The following is a 21,215-nucleotide window of genomic DNA, read 5'->3' as shown; positions in this document are numbered from 1 at the left end:
TTAGTAGGTACTGAAGGCCAAGATCACACCAGCTGGAGTTTGTAGCAAGAAAAAATTATTTCATTTATCTAGTCAACAACTTTTAGCAGAGTGGTCTGTGAGTTCTCTTCTGTCTGGTTATTTATGCTTTGCCATTATAAAGCAGAATGTGGAAATAAAATTTCAAAGATGAGTTAATATTGTAATTCACAAGATCAAGTTTGTAATTATTCATGTCTTCAGTTTTACTTAATTATACGCAACTTTTGTACTGCCATGTTACTCACATGAAGTCAATTAAATGTACAAGTGTTTCTTGGACCAGACCTTCTGTATAAATTAAGGAGATTTGGAAATTGCTCTCTGAGAAGTGACTTGTTACAAGATGCTCTCTACCGAGCACATATGGAAATGAAATGAAAATAGAAATGACTAGCCTGAGACACTGTAAATCTTAAATGGTTCTGCAGTTTTGTACAGACTTCTTTAAATACAGGCAAGTTGCTAAGGGCCACTCTAACCAAAGCAGTAGACGACCCAGCAATGTTAGATGCTAGATAGATGCCTTTTTCGTAACACAATCAGGACCAGTTTTGTGTTGTCATGATTCTCAGCCTTCACCTGAAGTTTTGTTTTTTCTTCCAAAGAACTCAGTTGGTTTCAAACTTCTTTTAAAATAAGCCTTCTAGGATTGGAAATGGTGGCAGCTTCCTCATATGGAAAGTCCACAGAGCACTCTCCTAGGAAATGAGCAGTTTTCTCTGCAGACTGAAATGATGCAAATCTGTGTCTCTCCTGCAGCAGAAGCTTTTCTTAGTCACAAGGGGAGGCAGATCTAGATAAATCTGAGGGATGAGAAATGCTCCACACTTCTCTTGTTGAGGGTGTGCCAAAGTATAGGTTTTCAGAATTTCAGACTTGCTCAGAAACACATACATTTTATTTAAGTATCACTTCAGGGGTCTAAGTATTTCTGGATGCTGTTCGTAGTTGCTTTTCACTCCTGTGAAGTGAGGATGATAGCACTTCCCCATCTCACTGGGTGTTTGAAGTATTCAGGAGTGATGATAGATGCATAGTATATCCCTTTTCCCATGCATATTAGGTGGAACTTACTGAAAAAAATCTTATATTCCATATGTAATGTATTGAAATGATATCTCTTGTTCTTCTGATTTTTCACTCTCTGCATCAAATAATAATATTTTGGTCCTAACAATATTGTCTAAGAGCATTTGGTTCAGAGGAAACTGCAGCTTCTGACTAGTTGACCTTAAAAGTTGATTTCCCCAGCCATGACGCATAGCTTAAGTAAAAACAAAAATGCACACTGTGAAAGGAATAGATGATTTTGAATCACTAAAAAATATGGGAAAGAAAATGTAAATTGTTTGAGAGAGACACACTGCCAACTTAGGCTAATTCATTGCTTCTATTTCAATAATAAAGAGGCTTCAGAGTATGGTGTCATGGCTGTTGTGTTATTTTACAATAGATTCTTTCCCTTGTAGGAGAAGGATCATGACGATCTATTTTTTAATAGATATTGACAAAGTCAAGGATTCCTGTTCTTAAAAGTCAAAATTGCCCTAAGAGGAAAATCTTCAGCTATAAGATATTCAAGTCAAACAAACAGAAAAATAAATATTTACAACCCTAAGGCAATCAGACAAAATGCAAAACTGTACATCAGATTGATTGGCCCAATTCTACACAGAGAGAATACTCTTAAAAAAATGCTGTAAGCCAATCTGTATTAGTGTTTTAAATCTGGTGAAGAATTGAGATTTGAAATACATTTGTCTCTACACATACATGCAGCTTATTTTCAGAGAACATTCAGGGAGTACTGCAGCTGACAGTCTCGAGAAGGCAAGAAAATCAGAGGTATGGGTTCAGATCTGCCTTCTAGTTGTTTCATAATTCTGCTTAGATATGCATCTTATAAGACATAGTTTCTGAGAGGCAAGTTTTCTTCTTTCCTGTCCCTAAATCATAGAATCATAGAATCGTTTAGGTTGGAAAAGCCCTTTAAGATCATCCAGTCCAACCATTAACCCACACTACCAAGTCTACTCTAAGCCAATCATGAAAGCTGGAGGGATGGTCTAGGGTCAAACCTGGTGCAGGAGGCTTGTGCTCTGTCTAGATATCTTATTTTTGCATTATTCTGTTAGAAGCATGCAATGAAATTTCTGATTGTACCATAAGTATTATTTTGGTTTGGTTCATAGAATCATAGAATCATAGAATGCTTTGTGTTGGAAGGGACCTTGAGAGATCATCGAGCCCAACCCCCCTGCAGTAAGCAGGGATTGAACCTGTGAACTTGGCGTTATTAGCACCATGTTCTAACCAACTGAGCTAACCTAGCTGGTCATTGTTATTAATTTACTTTTTTTTTTTTTTTTTTACCTGTAGGTTACTCTGAAGAGTAATATAGAGTAATTCCACCAGCCTATTCAGCTGTACCTGTGAATGAGAAAGTCTGGTAAACATATGGATGAAAGTTGGGGAGTTACTAGTTGGTAACTAAGTCCCCCTCACAAGACACATGGTAGTCCAGCTAAGAGAGCTCTGATAATTTAATTACACTCTACCAGTGTGGTGATTCGCCCGAGGAGGGGGAAACACTTTTTTTTGATTCCTGAGCAAAAGAAGTTCAAATAGGTGCAAAGACAGAACTGATTTCTCAGCAGTTCAGGAAACCAACAGTCCTCTCTCCCCTGAATTTCACTGCTCCAAAAGCGAAGGATTAGCGGCAAGTTCCTGAGACAGGAAAAGCAGAGCCAGAGGGGAGGTGTGAGAAGAGAGCTGGATTTACTTCTGTTCTCACCAAGGAGTACGTGAGAAGGGTGTGAGTGGTGACAACCACTTTTGGCGTGGCCTTCCCTGCACACCGTAAGCCTTTAACGATAACGCAGTCATCACGGAAGGTCTCCAGGGACAACCGAATGTTCATGGTGCTCCATGGGGTCACTGCCTGCTTGGGCTGGGGAGAGGAGGAGAAAGGAGGGGGTGGGAGTATGAGCACTCAGGATTATTTTGAAGTTCTCACATTTGCAGAGAAATGTTGGAAAATTGGAAAGCATTGAAAAAAGTGTAAAATAAATGATTCAGGAAATGGAAAACATGCTTAAATTTGATAGATTTAAGAGGTTTAGTATTCTTCAGTTTATCTGGGGGAAATTTTAAAGAGAGAGATTCAATGTGACCGGCATATACCAACATGCATAAGAAAGCTAAGAAAAGTGAATCTTTAATATATACCTAGCATTTGAAGCTTCATCAGACAAGAAATAAATAAAATGGAATTTTTTTTTACCCTGGAGGAAGTTTACTGTTAGAACAATACATGTAGATGTGTGCCGATTTCTCCATTGCCTGAGGTCTTTAAATCATGACAGAAGGTTTTTATTTTGCCTTATGAAATTGGCAGAGAAGCTTAAAGAGAAATCACAGGCTCGAAGAAGAACAAAGTTTTGGGACATGTTTGACAGAACAGTCTTTTTTGGCATTTTAAGTCTATTTATTGCTATAAAGCAATGAGTTAGATTTTGATAAACATGCAAATTCATCTACAAAACTTCCTACTCCAAAATGAAACTTTTTCTTGTCTTAGATATACCCATTGCTTGAGGAAGCTCCTGAATTCGGATATGAGAGAGATAGGAGGAAACATTTACCCATACTTATTCCACATAATGTAATAGATGATCCACCAACATCAAGATTTTTAGCTTCCCATTGCAGTGCATATTGTATCTCCAAATGTCCTGATCTGCAAAAAGTATAAGACTGTTAGAGAAGCTAAGTGATTTAGACACTCAGAAGGTATTTATATCCCTCATCCTGCTGCTTTAAATGGGTTTTATATGTTGATGAGACTTTATGGAGCCTTTGAAAGTTTTTGAAAATACAAGACGCAGAATTGCACAACTGTGAATGTCCAGGATAAAAATCCTAATTATGGATTACTATCAGATGTTGTGTGAAGGTATTTGTTATGAAGTTGTGATTCCATAAGTGTATAATTACAAGCTTATTTGTTTATGTATTTGTTTTATTCCATAATATGTACCCAGATGGTGGTTTCTTGAAACCATATCTGTTATTACTAAAGATTACTAATTTGTCTAATTTCTATATTTTCTTTTATCTCCCCTTTTGTATGTGCAGAAAAAAAACTTTTCTGTTTATTTTAGCTTTTCCATTCTAGAATGAATTATCTTAAAAAGTATAGAATTTTCGATGCAAAGTTTTTCTTGTGGGTTCAAAACCTAAAGAACTGCTCTGTGTTTTACTCTAACACTCTCCTTTCTTGTAAGATTTAAACCAGAACATGTTATAAGGTACAATATTATAGATATTGACAGCTCCTCTCCCAAACAGTTTTTGACTGGAGGAGGAAACAATCAGCATATTGTTTATGGCAAATTTGCAAAAAATTATTTGTTGCATGAAAAATGATTTGAACATGGATTCAGAGGAATTTTGCACTCGCTCTTCAAAGATAATCTTTGACTAAATATATGATGAAGTGGGGGAGATCACACTAGTTAACTAACTGGTTAAAAAATTCAGCATGCAAAAATGAAGTTGCTTTTTCAAGCAATATCCAAACAAAAGTTTATGTATTTTTAGTACAGGACTTGGAAATAAGTGCATTAGATATCCAGTGCATAATCGTATTTCCATAAGTTACTTTTAAAAATATAAAGCCTAGTAACTGGATTTATGATCCAGTTTATGTGTGGATTTGTCACAGCCTTGATATTAGGGACTAAGAATCAAAACTAGTTTGAATGCCAGAATCTAGAATAGCATGAAGGTGGAATTTTGTTGCCTAAAATCAAAGCAATGCACGTGGGCACCCTCAGCTGTCATCTAATGTCAGAGGCATTTCAGCATTTTCTGAGCCTCTTTTTTTTTTTTTTTTTTTTTCATAATGTAGAATTCTTCTTGAAAGTTTCACATGCAGCTTTTTAATTTTAAATCAGCTGAGGAAAACATTCTGACAAAGGGCAACTAAGCACCAGACCCAAACTCCACCTTGTTCAGTCTTTGTGGTCCCATGCATCTGGCACTTTGTTTTGAACAGCAGACCAGCTTCAGAAGAAAAAAAATAGAGAACTCAAGGAGAGTTTGTACCTTGATGTTTAGGGCATGTTTGAGGTAGATGACAGCTGTGGTTTAGAAATCTCCCTTACAGAGACACAGTTGTTGACCCTGACTACAGAACTATTGATTAAAAGAGGACATGATCTGGCAGTTTGGTGACTATTTTTCAGACAGAAAAGAAGGGCATATGACCCTTGGAAAAAAGGGGTCTGGCTGCCCATTTTCAAGAGAGAGATTTCTGAACTGTGGATTACAAGTGGATAAAGCTCCATCATGCATTAAAAATTTACTTATCTTGCTCTTTTTGACTAGCTATCTGGCTGGGGTTGGTTTGGATCCCTCTCTTTATCTCTCCCTTTGCTGTGTGTGTCTCATTGAAGATGCTGGATTCTGCTCCAGGGTATGACTTCAACAGATACCATGTAGCTTTTAGACTACAAAGACCTTTCTGAATGAAATGATGAAGGATTAACTATTAAAAATCTTAAGTAAGAATTTGTGAAGGAATCTGGACGGCACGCTACTGAATAACTTTCATCCTGAAGTATACCACATATGGATCCAAAAGCAGGTAACAATTGGACATCTTCCTAAATACAGTACCTGCTGTATAATTAAAAGCAAAGAAACTACTCATAATGTAAGCTATTATGCAAGCTTAGTAAAGGTAGGAGAATAGAGCTGACAGAAACATGCTCATTCTTAATTCTCATTGTCATTCTTCTGTGCACTAAATTCACATTATATTCATTCCAAGAAGATTCTTTGTCCTCGTTTTGCTGGGGTAGAGTTACTTTTCTTCCTAGTAGCAGGCATAGTGCTGTGTTTTGGCTATAGGATGAGAATAATGCTGATAACACGCTGATGGTTTAGTTGTTGCTCAGTACTGCTTATGCCAGTCAAGGACTTTTCAGCTTCCCATGCTCTGCCAGGGGCACAAGAAACTGGGAGGGGGCACAGCCAGAATAGTTGATCCAAACTGACCCAAGGGCTATTCCATACCATATGACGTCATGCTCAGTATAGAAACTGGGGGCAGCAGCTCAGGGACTGTCTGGGTATCGGTCGGCAGGTGGTGAGCGGTTGCATCACTTGGGTTTTTTTCCCTGGGTTTTGTTTCTGTTTCTTGTTTTCTCCTTTTCATTACAATTATTATTAGTATTATTATTGTTGTTGTTGTTATTATTTTGTTTTAATCATTAAACTGTTCTTATCTCAACCCACAAGTTTTCTTACTTTTGCCCTTCCAATTCTCTCTCCATCCCACCGGGGCGGGGGGAAGGTGATCAAACAGCTGTGTGGTGCTTGGCTGCTGACAGGGGCTAAACCATGACAGTCTCATACTCTGATTTTCCTACTTTTTTACCACTCAGCATTTCCGATTTTCTTTATTTAAGCACTGTTTTGCCTAATCCAAGCTAATTATCACATAAAGGGAAGAAGTGTGCTCAAACTACTACCTGCTAATCTCTGAATATCTTGTGTGTTATGCTTTCAGAAGCAATTCAGGAGAATCTGCTTTATTTGAGCAGCTGACGGAGACAATATGATTTCCGTAAAGAAAGACAATATGATTTCCATAAAGAAATGCCTTCCACCTCCAGTAATGGGAAGCCCAACTAGTGCGTATATTGCTACCTCCGGGAAAGCAATCTAGATCTCATGGTGGTTGAAAACATTGGATTCCCTTTTTCACAACAGTGACATTTCCCGTCCTGTGACTCCTTATAGCCCAAAGGCTCCCCAAATCAATGTGTGGATCACATGCGCCCCAAACCACCAAAATGAAATTCCCTTCCAGGAAGAAGAGGAAGGCAGTTGGCAGCCAAATTACATCAAAAGGCAAGCAGGCTCTGTTTGAATCACTGGTTTCATGTCAAATGGCCAACTCTAATGAAAAAGACCACTTTTGGTACTTGAAGCCATGTATATTGCAAAAAGTACGGGGGAGAGAAGACTGAACACTTGTTATGACTCTCTGTTATTAGTCTAGTTCTCAATATCGCAAAATAGATGCTGACATTACTAAATGGGGAAGCGCCAACACAAGTAGCCTGCTCGACTAAGGAGCTGTTCAGACTGCACAAGCTTCCTCGGGAACCAGTGTGCAAACAGAAGTTCCTTCACTCAATTATATAAGTCAAAAAAATGCTGAGCATTAACTATATTTAAAAAACTCTCCCTTTTAAAGAGCTCTCTGTTAATTTTAGTACAGGTGAACTACAGATCACTGATGACTGAAATAACAGAGCACAACAGAGCAAAGTAGTTCTGGAGCTTGACACATTCAGCCTACACTGGGACTGTGTTTGTTTAAGGACCCAAAAAATAACATTCTGTGGCTCCCCCTGTGAGACTTATCCAACTAGCAAGATTTTTACCCAAAAGAGAATTTTTTTTTCCTTAAGCAGAGAGTAGAGAGGAATTTCCCTCTATCTCTCATCCCATTACTATTAGATGTATCTCTTTGTCATTAATATTTTGTGATTGCTCTATCCAGAGACAACCACCTTGATTGATCAATAACATCTTTCTTCTCATGACTACTCCATCTGCACATGAATACTGTATCAGCCCATTTCACAAACTCTGCTGTACTCAAACTTTTCTCTATTTCTTCACATGAGAGAAGAGGAAAACAGTTTTTTAAAACCTTTGCTTTACCACATAGTGACTGATTTCCTTTTTTCCCACATTTCTTCCCGTGACAAAAATTTTTTCATTAAATTCTTTTCCTCACAGTAACAACCTACAATTCATTCAAGAACAATAGCAATTTCAATGTGTTACAATCCTGTCGATTGGCCTCTCTGCTCCGAGGTTTGTACAAGAAATAATTTCCTGTGCAAACAAATTACAACAAAAGGAGAGACAAAAGGAGAAGAGAGGACCACCGAGATTTCCTGTGAATCAACCTTAGGTCAGAGCTAGATGCTGTATTCAGATTTCTTTAGCTTCAGTCCTGTTTCTGCACAATACAACCAACCTCACTGTATATAATGCTAATAGGGAAGATTTCTGTTTAGGAGAAAGTATAACACTTTGACTATGGCCTGATGTTCATGGGTGCTAGCTAACAGATGATTGTCATCTGTAAAAGTCCACACACTTTTGTTTATACATCTATGCCAACTGTAAGTATGAGAAAACTTGGCTTTTGTGTTTCTCTCTATGTACGCAGTAATTTACAGTAAATGAAGGTAGTGTGTTTGCTCAGAAATCTGGGATAAAGCATCCCTTATGAGCAGTCACACCAGATTTAAGTTTATAGCTGTGTTCTGTGTGGTTCTAGCAGATGCTGTTTGTCAAGTGCTTTGGGGTTCCTTGCAATGACAAACACCATGTAAGAGTGAAATATTATAATACTGGAGTCTTAGTTTATATATATTTTACTTTTTCAGAAGATTTTCTTTCAGTGTAGTCTGTGTAGTAGCAGTTAAATGAATGATTAGTGGTCCCCTCTAGGTAGTTATTAGTCTTCATTTCTGTAAGTGAGCTTCCTTGGCCTCAGAGACACAGTTGACTTGACCTGTTCACTTCCTTTAGGTGTCATAACAGAGGCAGCAAAGACAGACAAAATGTGGTTTGTATTTAAATATTTGCATGCAAACAAACAAGACAACCTGAGTTCTGCTACTCTTATTTCAACTGCCAGAGGCTGAGGAAGGTTCATTGAGTATTTTTACACTGTTCTGAAGAAAGACCGCAACTATGGGATGCTATATATGCTTTGAATATGAAAACACATGAGCTTCAATAAAACTCTTATCCACCTCTATTCATGGACTTGCTATAGGAGATCTGTGTTGTCCGTTGCTAACTGGTTAATATGGAGGGAGCTGGGATCGAGAATTTAATTGCATAGGAACAAGGTGTATAAGGGAGAGATTGGTTGACTGATAGGAAGTCTATATGACAAAGCAAGCAGTACATTGAATAGGACCAGACAGGTTTGTATGTCTGCATACATGAAAGTACATTGTTTTATGAAAGGATGATCGCAGCAAGAGCTTTTCTACTGCTGAGTGGGAAAGGAAAGCTATTGGAATAGTGCAGAGAGAGTCAAAGCCTCTAGTACCTTCTCTTTGCATGCCTGCATCCTATACTATAAATGTGGTGAGAATGGCCCTGAAAACTGAAAAAAAAGTTCTGTAAAAGGGAGTTAAATATGAATTTCTATATACAGGTGGAAATGCTGAACCACATAACTAAAGATCAGGGAATAGTTTGTGGGGCATTAGCTCTGCTAAAAAGGATCTGAGTTATTGAGGATAGTAAAAATTTCTTGATGCTGTGAATGTGGAATATGATTTTGTAACATATAAGTAGAAATGACATCTGTAACATAAGTAATTACTATGATCTACTGTACACTGCCAGAGCACTGAAATGAAATATTTGAGGCAGCTTTGGACTCTACACACCAAGACATGAATAGTCCAAAGAATATCGACAAGCAAGATGCAAGGTATGCAGACCATAGTCTGAGTTTCCTTTCCCAGTGGGCATAGCTGACATGTGCTGTGTCAGGGAAGAGGACTATAGGGTCTGCCGAGCTCTCCAATTCCAAAATCTATGGTCTTGCGTTAAATGCACTTTATGCGTCTTCAGTCTCTCTTTGCATATTCAGATAATTCCATTTGCTTTTTGGGAATAGCTGTGTTAATGTTCTTTCAAGTTCTCTCTTACAAAACTTTTGCATTCTGGAACATCTCGACTACCCTTATTTTAAAGCTTCATTATCAAGTTTACCAATATGTCTTCCAGATTTCAGATTCAATGTGCTCATCAACAGCACAGTCATTTCAATTTCATGACTCAGCTGAAATATCTACTTAGCTAAAGGTCTAAGGTACTCAAAGAAGGAAAGAAGAGAATGGGAGACTTACAGATTAGCTCTGACTATGGGTTTAAAAAAAAAAAAAAAGATTTTTTTTTTCTGTTTTCTGGCAGGGATTGAAATAAAAACTATTTACAAACAAATGTTTTCAGCAATTCCTAGTATGAACAATTATGCTTGCTTTTTTTTTTTTTTTTTTTTTAAATTCAGTTTCTGTGCTTGACTTTTTTTCTGAAATTGAAATATTATACAAGTTAACACAAATAGATTGGCATCATGGTTTAATCCCAGCTGGCAACTAAGCACCATACTTACCCTCCCTGCCCGGGGTGGGATGGGGAAGAGAATCAGAGGGCAAAAGTAAGAAAACTTGTGTGTTGAGATAAGAACAGTTTAATAATTGAAATATAACAACAACAACAATAATAAAAAATTGTAGTGAAAAGGAAAACAATAAAAAGAGGAACAAAACCCAGGAAAAACAAGTGATGCAACTGCTCACCACCCACTGACCGATGCTCAGCCAGTCCCGAAGCAGTGATTGCTGCCCCCCAGCCAGCCCCCCCCAGTTTCTATACTGAGTATGACACCATACAGTATGGAACAGCCCTTGGGTCAGTTTGGATCAACTATTCTGGCTGTGCCCCCTCCCATCTTCTTGTGCACCTGGCAGAGCATGGGAAGCTGAAAAGTCCTTGACTGGTGTAAATAGTACTTAGCAACAACTAAACCGTCAGTGTGTTATCAACATTCTTCTCCTACTAAATCCAAAACACAACACTATGCCCGCTACTAGGAAGAAAATTAACTCTATCCCGGGTGAAACCAGGACAATTGGAAAAATAAAATTTTAATAATATAGAATATTAGAAATGCTTTAACCCACACAAAGCAATGATTTCTTTTCCACTTCTCAATTCATATCTGCTTTAAGATTTCAGAGTATCTCTTCCTGACCTGAGGTTAGAGAAAAAGAAAGAAAAAAGAGGGAGGAGGTAAGGAAAAAGTATGTATTTTTCATTTTCACAGAGTTTGAAGTTAAGTTTTTCACCCACTTGTCGTCAGACCATCCAGTGGTGCATCAGGTAGCTTGGCTTTCTTGGTGAGAAAGAGGCATCCAAAATGATGAAAAGTAACAGATCAGAAATGAACTCATGCCTTCAGGCTTTGCTTCTTGCTTTTGATTTATTAAGGGTAAAACCAAGAGAGAAAGCTTCCAAACTTGGAGAACTTAATAAAATGTCTGAAATTTGGGCTTTGGCCTAAGATCTTGAAAGATTGCCCTTGAGTGGGGTGTTAAAGCAAAAGGAGACAGATCGTGGCATCCTGGCCCTCCAGATAATATGTAATCCGTTATAAAATTTCATCAGCTATGGAGCCAAGATTTATGTAAAGATAAAATATGCATTCTCATTTTATATATCACTATAGAAGTACTCAGGATAGAGGCAAACAAAGATTTTAAGATTTCATTTGTTCCTTTCTAATGCAAATGTTATAGGTATCCTTGTGAAAACAGATTTTATGGTATATGAACATGAATAGACTAACTTGGCTTGGCTAAAAAAGTTTGGCACTGAGCCTTGTTCATCACACATCATCTGAGGAGTATGGCTTTGTTAATCTCCTTACTCACCATCCCTTATTTTTTAAATGTAGTTTAATAGTAGTATATGAAAAGGGAGCAACTGGTTAAGTTAGAATAATTTTGTTTCTAACTTCAACAGGAATAAAGAAAAAACAGGCAAAAAAAAAAAAAAGGCAGCCTAAGCAGCAAAGCACTTGATCATATTTTCCCTTTGGAAATAAAACTTTATTAATAGTAATATAATATCTTCTTTTTAGTTCTTTTCTAAAATGTTGCCCCTTAGGTATATATCAGAACTGAAGCTTTGCAGCTACTGCTTGTCAGTTAAATCTGAATGTCTCTGCTGGTTTCCCATTGGGTTACACTTATAAATTATTATTTTATAACCCTATGTGTATATATTTATGTAGGATTGTGTATGTGTGTCTGTCTGTGTGTGTGCTCTTTTTCATTACAAAAACATTAGCTTGCAATGGGATATGAATGAAGATATATATTAATAGCTCATAAGGCCTGCCGTAATTTTTTTTCTTTATATGTTTTAATCTTGCATGCTGACCACTCCCTCAGTAACTGTCTTGCATTTTAGCTTCTCATGTGCTTTCTAAAAGGCAAGGGTAAAATTCCTTCCTTTTACAGACATAGAGAGCACTTCTTTATTAATAATTCCCCAGAAGAGAGTGAAAGTATTAAAAATGTAGAGCATGAATATACTATCCATTGCTGCATTTTTTGCCCTCATAAGTAGAGCTCACTGAAAACTTTACATGAAAATTGTTGAAATTTTAGGGTTTAATTATTTCTTTTTTCCTGGAAAAAAAGAAAGAAAAAAGATTTTTACAGGAAAAATCAACCTGTTATGAAGACAAAAAAAAAAAAAGGATTCTTCTAAAGTGAAAAAAAAATGGATTTTCTAACCAGACCTATCTATAGAAACATGCTATTTTGAGGTTTCCTTATAAAACTGTTTCCTTCCATGAGATAATAATATGTGCTGTCATAAGGTGTTATAGAATTCATTTCACAAATCTGTAAGATTTTGGATGTGGCAAAGCTTTTGTGCTCAGAAAATGACTGTAACATCAGTGTTTTCTTATTTACATTCTGCTATAGTTTGTAGAATAAATGATTCATTACAAAGACATTAATGAGCAATCTTATCGTCAGCATTTTTTTTTTTTCTTCTTTAGATCCTTGAGCCTTTAAAGTATCTGAATCTGGGAGATGATCAAACTTTTAAAGCCAGTAAGTAGGAGAATTAATAATTGTCTAAATCTTTTGGAGCAATAGAGGTCTTTAACTTAGAATCATAGAATCATAGAATTGTTTAGGTTGGAAAAGACCCTTAAGATCATCAAGTCCAACCATTAACCTAACACTACCATGTTCACCACTAAACCAGTTAAGAGTAGAGTCATAATTTTGTGTTTTATGGCTTGGTGGCTGGATTATTTTTTAATGAAAGTAAAAACTAGGATGTGATTCTTTAAGAGGTTTCTGCAGGATGCTCCCCTGGCTTGCAGGGAGTGGGGCCATGAGAAAGGGAGGCTTCAATAAAAATATTAGTTTCCACACAGTGGGTGAATTCCATGTAGACTGGTGGCTGCCAGAGCAGTCCTCATCTACAGTTTATATATAGCATACTTCTTATGGTAAGATCTACTACTGTCATGGCATCTAAGTACACTTCACTTGAAATTGCTATGAACCTCCCGATGGACTTCAGGCAGTCTGTGTCATTTCTTCCATTTCAGGATCAAGATTTTGCTTGGCAGTGTGTACAGAGCTTTCCACAAAGCCACGTCTGCCCTTTGTGGATGGGTTTTCACTTATATTCACATAAAACCTGCATTAAGCTTGACATTTAGTGCGAAGTATAAGCAGAAATTAACCTTAAGGCTCTAATTGAGGTAGGAAAGTGATTCCGTAATAAAATCTAAAACACATCTTGATTGTAATCAAGAAACAGGGGAAAAAAAAAACATTATACCATTTGGTATTTAATAAAAAGTAACACGTACAGCTTTAGGTATGTAATTTCTTGGGTGGCATTAAAATGAAATGCAAAGCATATAAAAACAAAAAATCTATTCAAGTGCCTTATGGAATCATAAATTGCAATGACATTACAATGAGAACAACATGATTTGGCCAGTCAAAAGCAATTATGTTAGGGTAAAGGGGGAAAACAAGAAAGCTGCGGTCATCATAAACATTGTCAGCCCAGATCTGCATCTCTGTGCCTCTTAAGCCAACTTGCCTTACTGTTTTACTTGCATCTCAAAAAAAAAATCTTTTTCCTCAATGAAATGGGCCTAACATGTCTGCAAAAATGAACTTTCTGTCCAGTTTATCTTTTTAACTGTTCATGCTCCAGAGTTATTTTATTATTTTTCCTTTTATTTCAGCCCTGAAATGTTCCTGTTGATTGCTATATATCATACTGCAGACACAGGCACAATTGCATAATGAACTGTTATAATCTAATAAGCACGTTAACCTTCAAACTAATAAAAAGGCATATTTGTCTTCTATACATGTCAAATGTACTGTGCATTGAGTTTCTTCTTGACCTGTACTTTTGATGTTGGTCGTGTTTTAATTGAACCTGTAATTAACAGGACAAGACTTCTTTTCCCTTTCAACACAATTGCTCTTATAAGTCACAGTCTTGAAAGGTGCTGCACACCTTTAATTGGCAATCACTGAAGCGTCAGGGTGCTCAGCATTTCACAGAAGTGCTCAGCACCTTGAAATTACCAATACATAATAAAGGGTTACAGAAGATCAAAAAAGCAAATGCTCTGTCCATTTGATCACAGCGTGAAGACATGAGAGGTGAGATACCAAGTTAAGAACACACCCCAGGCTTTCTGGATGAAAATGTGTGAGGTATTTTGCTGTCATGCTTACTATGGGAACTAGTCAGTCCTCATGCATGAGGCCAGCACTCCAAAATCTGTTCCCCACCAAGGAATGAAGTCAGCTACCTTCCAACACTGAGCAATATTTTTTGTTTTGGAGGCGGTGAGGTGCAGTCACCAAGATAACAGCTCATGTGCCAGAACGTCTGGACTCTTCCTTCCCCAGTTTGCTACTAACTTTGTCTATGACCTAGGACAAGGATCCGGACTGGCTGTCATGCTTTCCACCTAGCGAGACTGCAGGCATCATGACCTGGTTGTGTTGGTTGTCTGGATACCAATACATCTTCCCAAGACAACTGTACAGGCTGATATGAAGGCAATCAGGTGATATGAAGATAAGGGCACGGGGGCTCCAGGGGCTACTCCTATAAAACTGTTGAAACACAGCCACTGGGTTCCTAGTATGAGCTGGTAACTCTGCTCACTATCCAGTATTTTTCTAGATATACATAATAATGAATTCACCTGCGGGGTAGCAGTGCTGAGCCTCTTCATGAAGAAAACGCATCTTCCATTACAAGATTGTTATAAAACTGAGTTTATCAAAGTAGGAATATGTAAGGGATTATACACACAGTGTCTACTGGACCATAAAAATAAGTACAACTGTGCATGAATAAGAAGGATGCTTACACGTGCTGTTTGTAAATACTGAATATGCTCTCATTCACTGTTAGTAATTGCTAAATAAGAGAGTAATGTATTGAAAAAAAATCATTCTGTGCTAAAGATGCTGGCAACCATTAGAGGGGTATTATGAAAGGGTAAGAAAATAACTCTTATCATTCTCTTCTTTTGTGGAGGCCTCTCCATGCATTGCACTGACAGTGTGGTATATGGTAAAGTTTTTCCTCATGGGCACCAAATGTCCTGACCTTGTTCTCTCCTTCATTACCTGGACATGACTTTAGCAAGATTCACAGAACACAAAAGATGTCACTATTGCCCCTCATTTCTTAATACAGTATATTGCTTTAAGCCAAATGGAAAAATAAAACCAACCAAAAAACTACTGTGGTGTTCTGCAAGCCTGTAGTGCTAGAAAAAATAACTCACTGAAAAATAAATTTATATTGGGACATACAGGAGATTCTTGGAGATATTTGGGGGGGGTTAGATGGAGAACAGCACTAGGATCAAAGTGTTTTGAGCTCTACATCTCTATCACTGATCTGCTGTATTCTCTCGGGAGACTCAAGTCATCTCCATATTGTTGAGTTTATGTAAGTTTCCTTAAGAAATCAAAGATAATAATATCTAATTCACAGAGATCTTAGGAGGTTTCTGTACTTAATGGTGACACATGGATTTTCATCCCATGATTCTGGGATGAAAAATTATGCCTATTCTGGAAATCATGAAGCTGTTATAATTAACATGAATAAATGTGGTGTTGGTTTTAGCATTTCTGTGGCAGGCATCACAATATTTTTATTTTCTTCAAAACTGTCATTTCAAGAATGAAAAATTATTATCTGTCCACTGCAGCTTTCACTAAAAAGCAGGGAAAGAAGGAGATAAAATAAAAGGCTAGTTAATATCATCTCACAGAAAAGCTTACATGCGTAATCCAAATGTACCCTACAGGCTAAAAAAAAAAAAAAAAAAAAAAAAGGAAAAAAAAAGAAAGAACTCAATTCTTATTACCTTAAATGTGTTAAATGTGACAATTTTGGAGGGACATTATTATGAATTTTGAATACCTGAATTTGGCAGCAAGGTCACACCCCTCCCCCCACAAATGTTCACGTCTAAGATGAATAATGGTACAATTTTTCTCCATAAAGTCATATTCTTTTGACAGCACATCAATGTATGTAAGATTTCACCTCTTCATGTAGTAACTATATTTGTCCCTGTCCTGCAGATCCAAATTTCTGGACAAATCCCTGAGGGTGCTCAGAACAGCTGAGAAATCAGTGTGCCTCTTGATAGGCACAACTGACAAATTTTGAAATGACACAATTCTTTCAGGTAGTTACCAACTTTTTCTACTTATATATAGTAGGTCTTGCACTTTTTGGTCAGTGACCAAACAATGGCATCATATAACAGCCACAGTGACCACAGGCAAAACTCTTGATGGGCAAGAATTAGCCAAAACTCAAAACTTCACTGGGAGAGAAGAGGAGAAGCCGGTTCCTCTGGTACCCTAACGGTCTGAGGTGCTGGGAGGAAAGCAGACTTCATGGAGTTTTTGCAACGGTCTGTCTGCTAAAGTGGTGGCTGCAGACCTCAAAGAGCCTTGCATCCTCAAGCAAGTGGAGCATCTTATATCTACATGGGGTTTCCCACCTTTTCCCCGCTCACCGAGGACAAAATAAGATTATAATTACAGAAGGGATTCAGTGAGTTGATTTTACTTACATGTTCTCTCCCACGAGCAACTTCAAGTTGCGTTGACCAACTTCTCAGTGGATAAGGCTATCAGTGACCATCACCGAAGGCCTGCAAGTAGGCACGTGTCCTGTCTTTCCCTTGAAAGCCAGTTACCACACATTGCTGTATTCCTGAGTTGTTTTCGCTAATCGTAGGAGTCAATCAGCATGTTTCAAATGTTTCTTAGTAGTTACTAGAGGGAAACTGTGAAAGTACACATTTGGCCTTGAAAACAATATTTCAGGGGCCAGAAGGCATTTAATTCACATCATATTGCAAGGGCACCACATGTTTTGACAGGCCCTGAGAGAGGTAATTCAATGAGCATCACTTTAATGATATATGATTTAGACAGCTATTTTTTTCCTTTTGTCCTCTCTGTGACCCTGCTCCTTCCCCTTTTCTTTTCAGCACTGCCACAGCCTCACTGTCACAAAGATGTCAAATCTGTAGCCAATTGTGTCCTTGCTCAGAAAATAATATGCAAAGGATAGAATTAAATGTGCAGATTACTGCGGAGTTTGCAAATCGAGACAAAGGGAATTAATTCAATTCCCTAATTCTGCTTGCTTGTCCAAGGCACAGGTTAGACATGCAGGGCCAGGTTTATCCCTGCCAAAAGCCCATCAACATCAGGGGAGTTTAACAGGAAAAAAATTTTACTCGGTACAAGCAGCTGTTTAAGAGGGTGGAGTAATGTGGTTTATCACTTAAATTGGTTCAAACAGTGAACCGGATGGACAGGTAAATCATGTATTTAAATGTGAGAGGAAACTGTGTAGACCCTTGTTATTCTTGCTTTACCTCATTGCTGAAAGCTTGAATGGCACTGTGAAAGGCACTGTGCAAACACAGAACAAAAAGGCACTTTCCTACCCTCAAAAACTTCAAACCTAACCAGTAATAAAAAAGAGAGACATTCACTTTGTCCTACCTGAAACTCAAGCAACTGGGGTTCTCTCTCCTGACACGTGACTTCATTCAAGGCATAAAAATTTTGAGCGAGGTGACAAAATAGCAGGGGAGGAGATTTTGAACTGTAAACTCTGTGGAGTTGAAACAACCGGTTTTTTCCCGTCGTTTCGCAACTCAGTTGCCATCTGTAAGTCACTGCTCAACCCGAATAAAGATACTGAATCAGGCTTCAAGTGCAGGTTAGTGAGGATCCATCACATTCATACAAGTCTGCATAGGATCGGTGCTCCTATGAAAGCAAATCAATAGGCTCGAGAGTGCCATGTTAAATAATACCATTATTATTTACTGGATGAAAGGGCTTCTGGAAGGGACAGGCTGCAGCCACTTCTAGTGGATCTTCTGAAGAGCTGAAACAGTGGACCTTGTAGATTTTATGTCATAAAAACTCTGGCTGCAATTTCCCTTCTCCCAAACATATATATTGAAATAAAAGATGAAGTGCTTATGCAACCCTGCACTTTTCTGCATTGCAATTGAAGCAAGTATTTGGGTAACAATGTTATTTTCGTCTTGGCAATGTAAGACTTCCCATGACTTAAGTTACATTTCTTACCTGGTCGTGGATAAAGAATTTTGAGAATATGGGAGTTTTGGGTTGTTTTTAATTTCTCTTCATCTCTCGCTTATCTTAGCAACTTATCCCTATAGCCCACAGGAAAGTATCTGCGTGCTTCTTGAACATTTACAAATAGATTTATTTATTTATTTATTTAACCACCAGTTGAGTAAATAGATTTGCTAGTTTGAGTTGGGTTGGTTGATACATGTACATATTAGTGAAACAGCAGGAGGTAACTATAGGAATCTTTGTATAGAGCTTGTGGAGGGACAGACAAGAAAATGGGTTTTGCAATGAGTCAGGTTCCATAGCTGTGCTTCGTGTCCTTGGCCAGATCTAGCTCTCTAAATGTTTCCCTCTCTGTATGGCCAGCACTACCGCTGTTAATCAAGGGTGATAAGTAGCTGCAGTAGAGCAGGACTATGATGGGCAGGAAAAACAGTCTTTGGGGAAAGCAGAAATAGACCTGTCAAAAGTTTTGGAAGATTACACAGGAAAACCTCAGCTGAGCTTTATTGCTGATGAGGATTAACAACAGACACTACAACTAGGACCAGTGTTTCAGTGCTTAGTAGGACATGTAGTGTTTTGAAAAATTTGCCTTTTGTATTGGGAGGTCATTGAGGAGGCTGAGGGGAGACCTTACTGCTCTCTACAACTACCTGAAAGGAGGTTGTAGTGAAGTGGGTGTTGGTCTCTTCTCCCAAGAAGTTAGCGATAGAATGAGAGGAAATGAGCTCAAGCTGTGTTGGGGGAGGTTTAGATTGGATATTAGGAAAAATTTCTTCGTGTAAAGGGTAATCAAGCATTGGAACAGGCTGCCCAGAGAGATGGTGGCATCCCCATCCCTGGAAGCATTCAAAAAATGGGTAGATGTGGCACTTTGGGACATGGTTTAGTCTAGTCTACCCTTGATTGGTCTCGTGTGGACTTGGTAATGTTAGGTTAATGGTTGGACTGGATGATCTTAAATGTCTTTTCCAACCTAAACGATTCTATGATTCTATGATTCTATTCTATATGTTAATTTATCTGTGCTCATTCCTGGATATAGCAGATAGATTGCAGTATCTGTCTGGAGTTACCTCACCTCTCCCTACACAACTGCAAGTAAGATTTCTAAACTCTACTGACTGTGTCAAAGAGCTCTCCTTTAATGATGAAGAGACCCTGTGCTGACAGACCCGTGCATCAGACACCCCTATTTATTTAGATGAGGCTTACTTCTAACTCAAAGGCTTTCCAAGTGTTGGTTATTTGATAGACATATCTCCAGGCAGAACTTCCTCTCACGTGTTAGACCCTTCACTTAGGACAGCGGGAGTTGCCACTTTGCCAGCTAGCTGGCGTTGGAGGAGCAGCTAGCTGCCCTGGAGGTACCTACTTGTCTTCCTTAGCTATAAGGAGGTCTAAACCCCCAAAAGACCACTTACTGCTTAGCTTTATAATTTCTGACACCGGGTGATGTAAATGATGTAATTGTCATTCTTATATTTTCAGGAATAATTGTTCTGGGATCTATTTTACACTTGTGCTCAGCAGTATGAAGATCAAGGTTCCTGCTAAGAAGGGATGAGAACAGGGATTGCTCTCACATGGTCTCTTTGGGCAAGGGCCGTATCTTGTTCTGTACCTATACTGCCTCCAGAAGTGTAGGATCATGGTCTATAAAATCCTGAACAAGTATCTGGGAGACACAATCTCAGTGCAGACTGCAAGAGGGCAGTCAAGCAATGATTTTAAAATCTGCAGATAGATTTGTCTGGTCACAAGGAATGTTATACATTGACTATAAAAATGATACTGCCAATTTCAGCTTTTTGTTGTATAAATTAAACTTCCTTTCTTAATGCTGTATTCAGACAGCTATCAAGAAAGCTGGGGTAAACTTTAGTCCATTTTCTCACTGTGAAAATGCTGCGGACACTTCATACATTTCATAATTACTCCCATCAGTTTCATACAGTAAATGAGTAATAGAGAGGAAACAACTGAGTTGTGTGAAAATGTTCAAGGCATAGGCTTTGGGAATGGAGGGAAACAGCTGTTCTGCATGTTTTTCATCCACAAGAAAGGATGTGGGAATGTCTCTCTGCACCTCCTTGGGCAATTAGAGACAAATGAGGAGCAGTAGACCATAGGCAAATTTTTGTCTTCTGAAGATAAGACAGAGCCCTTTCACTTCTGCACTTTATTCTCCAGTCAAAGCAATAGAGACTGGATCGGTACTGTGTTAGATACCCTGTTGCATCTGTGCTGTTTTCAGAACATTTCCTTGGAAGAAAAAAATAGCAGAAAATTAAGGACAATTAATATCACTATAAAATTTTAAGTTTCATCCTTGTTATTTACTGTGCTTCTGCATGTAACCTTCTCAGCCTTGATTACAATTTTAAATCTTTTTTTCCCTGATACTCGTATCTTCGCTGACCTCTGAAAATATGAAACACTAATCCACATTTAAAATAAGCTTCCAAGTATCTGGGGAGTACTGGGACATTATACCCAAGCACTTCTGCTGGGCTAGATTATGACTTTGATGGCATCAAGGCAATTAATAGTTTCAATATCTAGATACAAAATGCTTTTCCCTTGTATATCAGTCCACAATACAATCACTGTAGGGACCCATAAAACCTTATTGTTTGTAGAAGCTAAATTAATGATGCAAAAGCTACTGGCACATGTGATTGCATCACTCTTGGTACATTTCAGTACAGTTGGACTAAGATCAAATCAAAGGCACCTCATATCCGCCAATTCTCACAAGGTTGGATTTTTTATTAACATCTGTGTTTGTTTATATGAGGAATAAATATTTAAATGGCAGGGGCAGGATCTCAA

Source organism: Pelecanus crispus, chromosome Z (genome assembly GCF_030463565.1).
Source record: "Pelecanus crispus isolate bPelCri1 chromosome Z, bPelCri1.pri, whole genome shotgun sequence".
NCBI lineage: Eukaryota > Metazoa > Chordata > Aves > Pelecaniformes > Pelecanidae > Pelecanus > Pelecanus crispus.
This window is presented reverse-complemented; position numbering follows the sequence as displayed.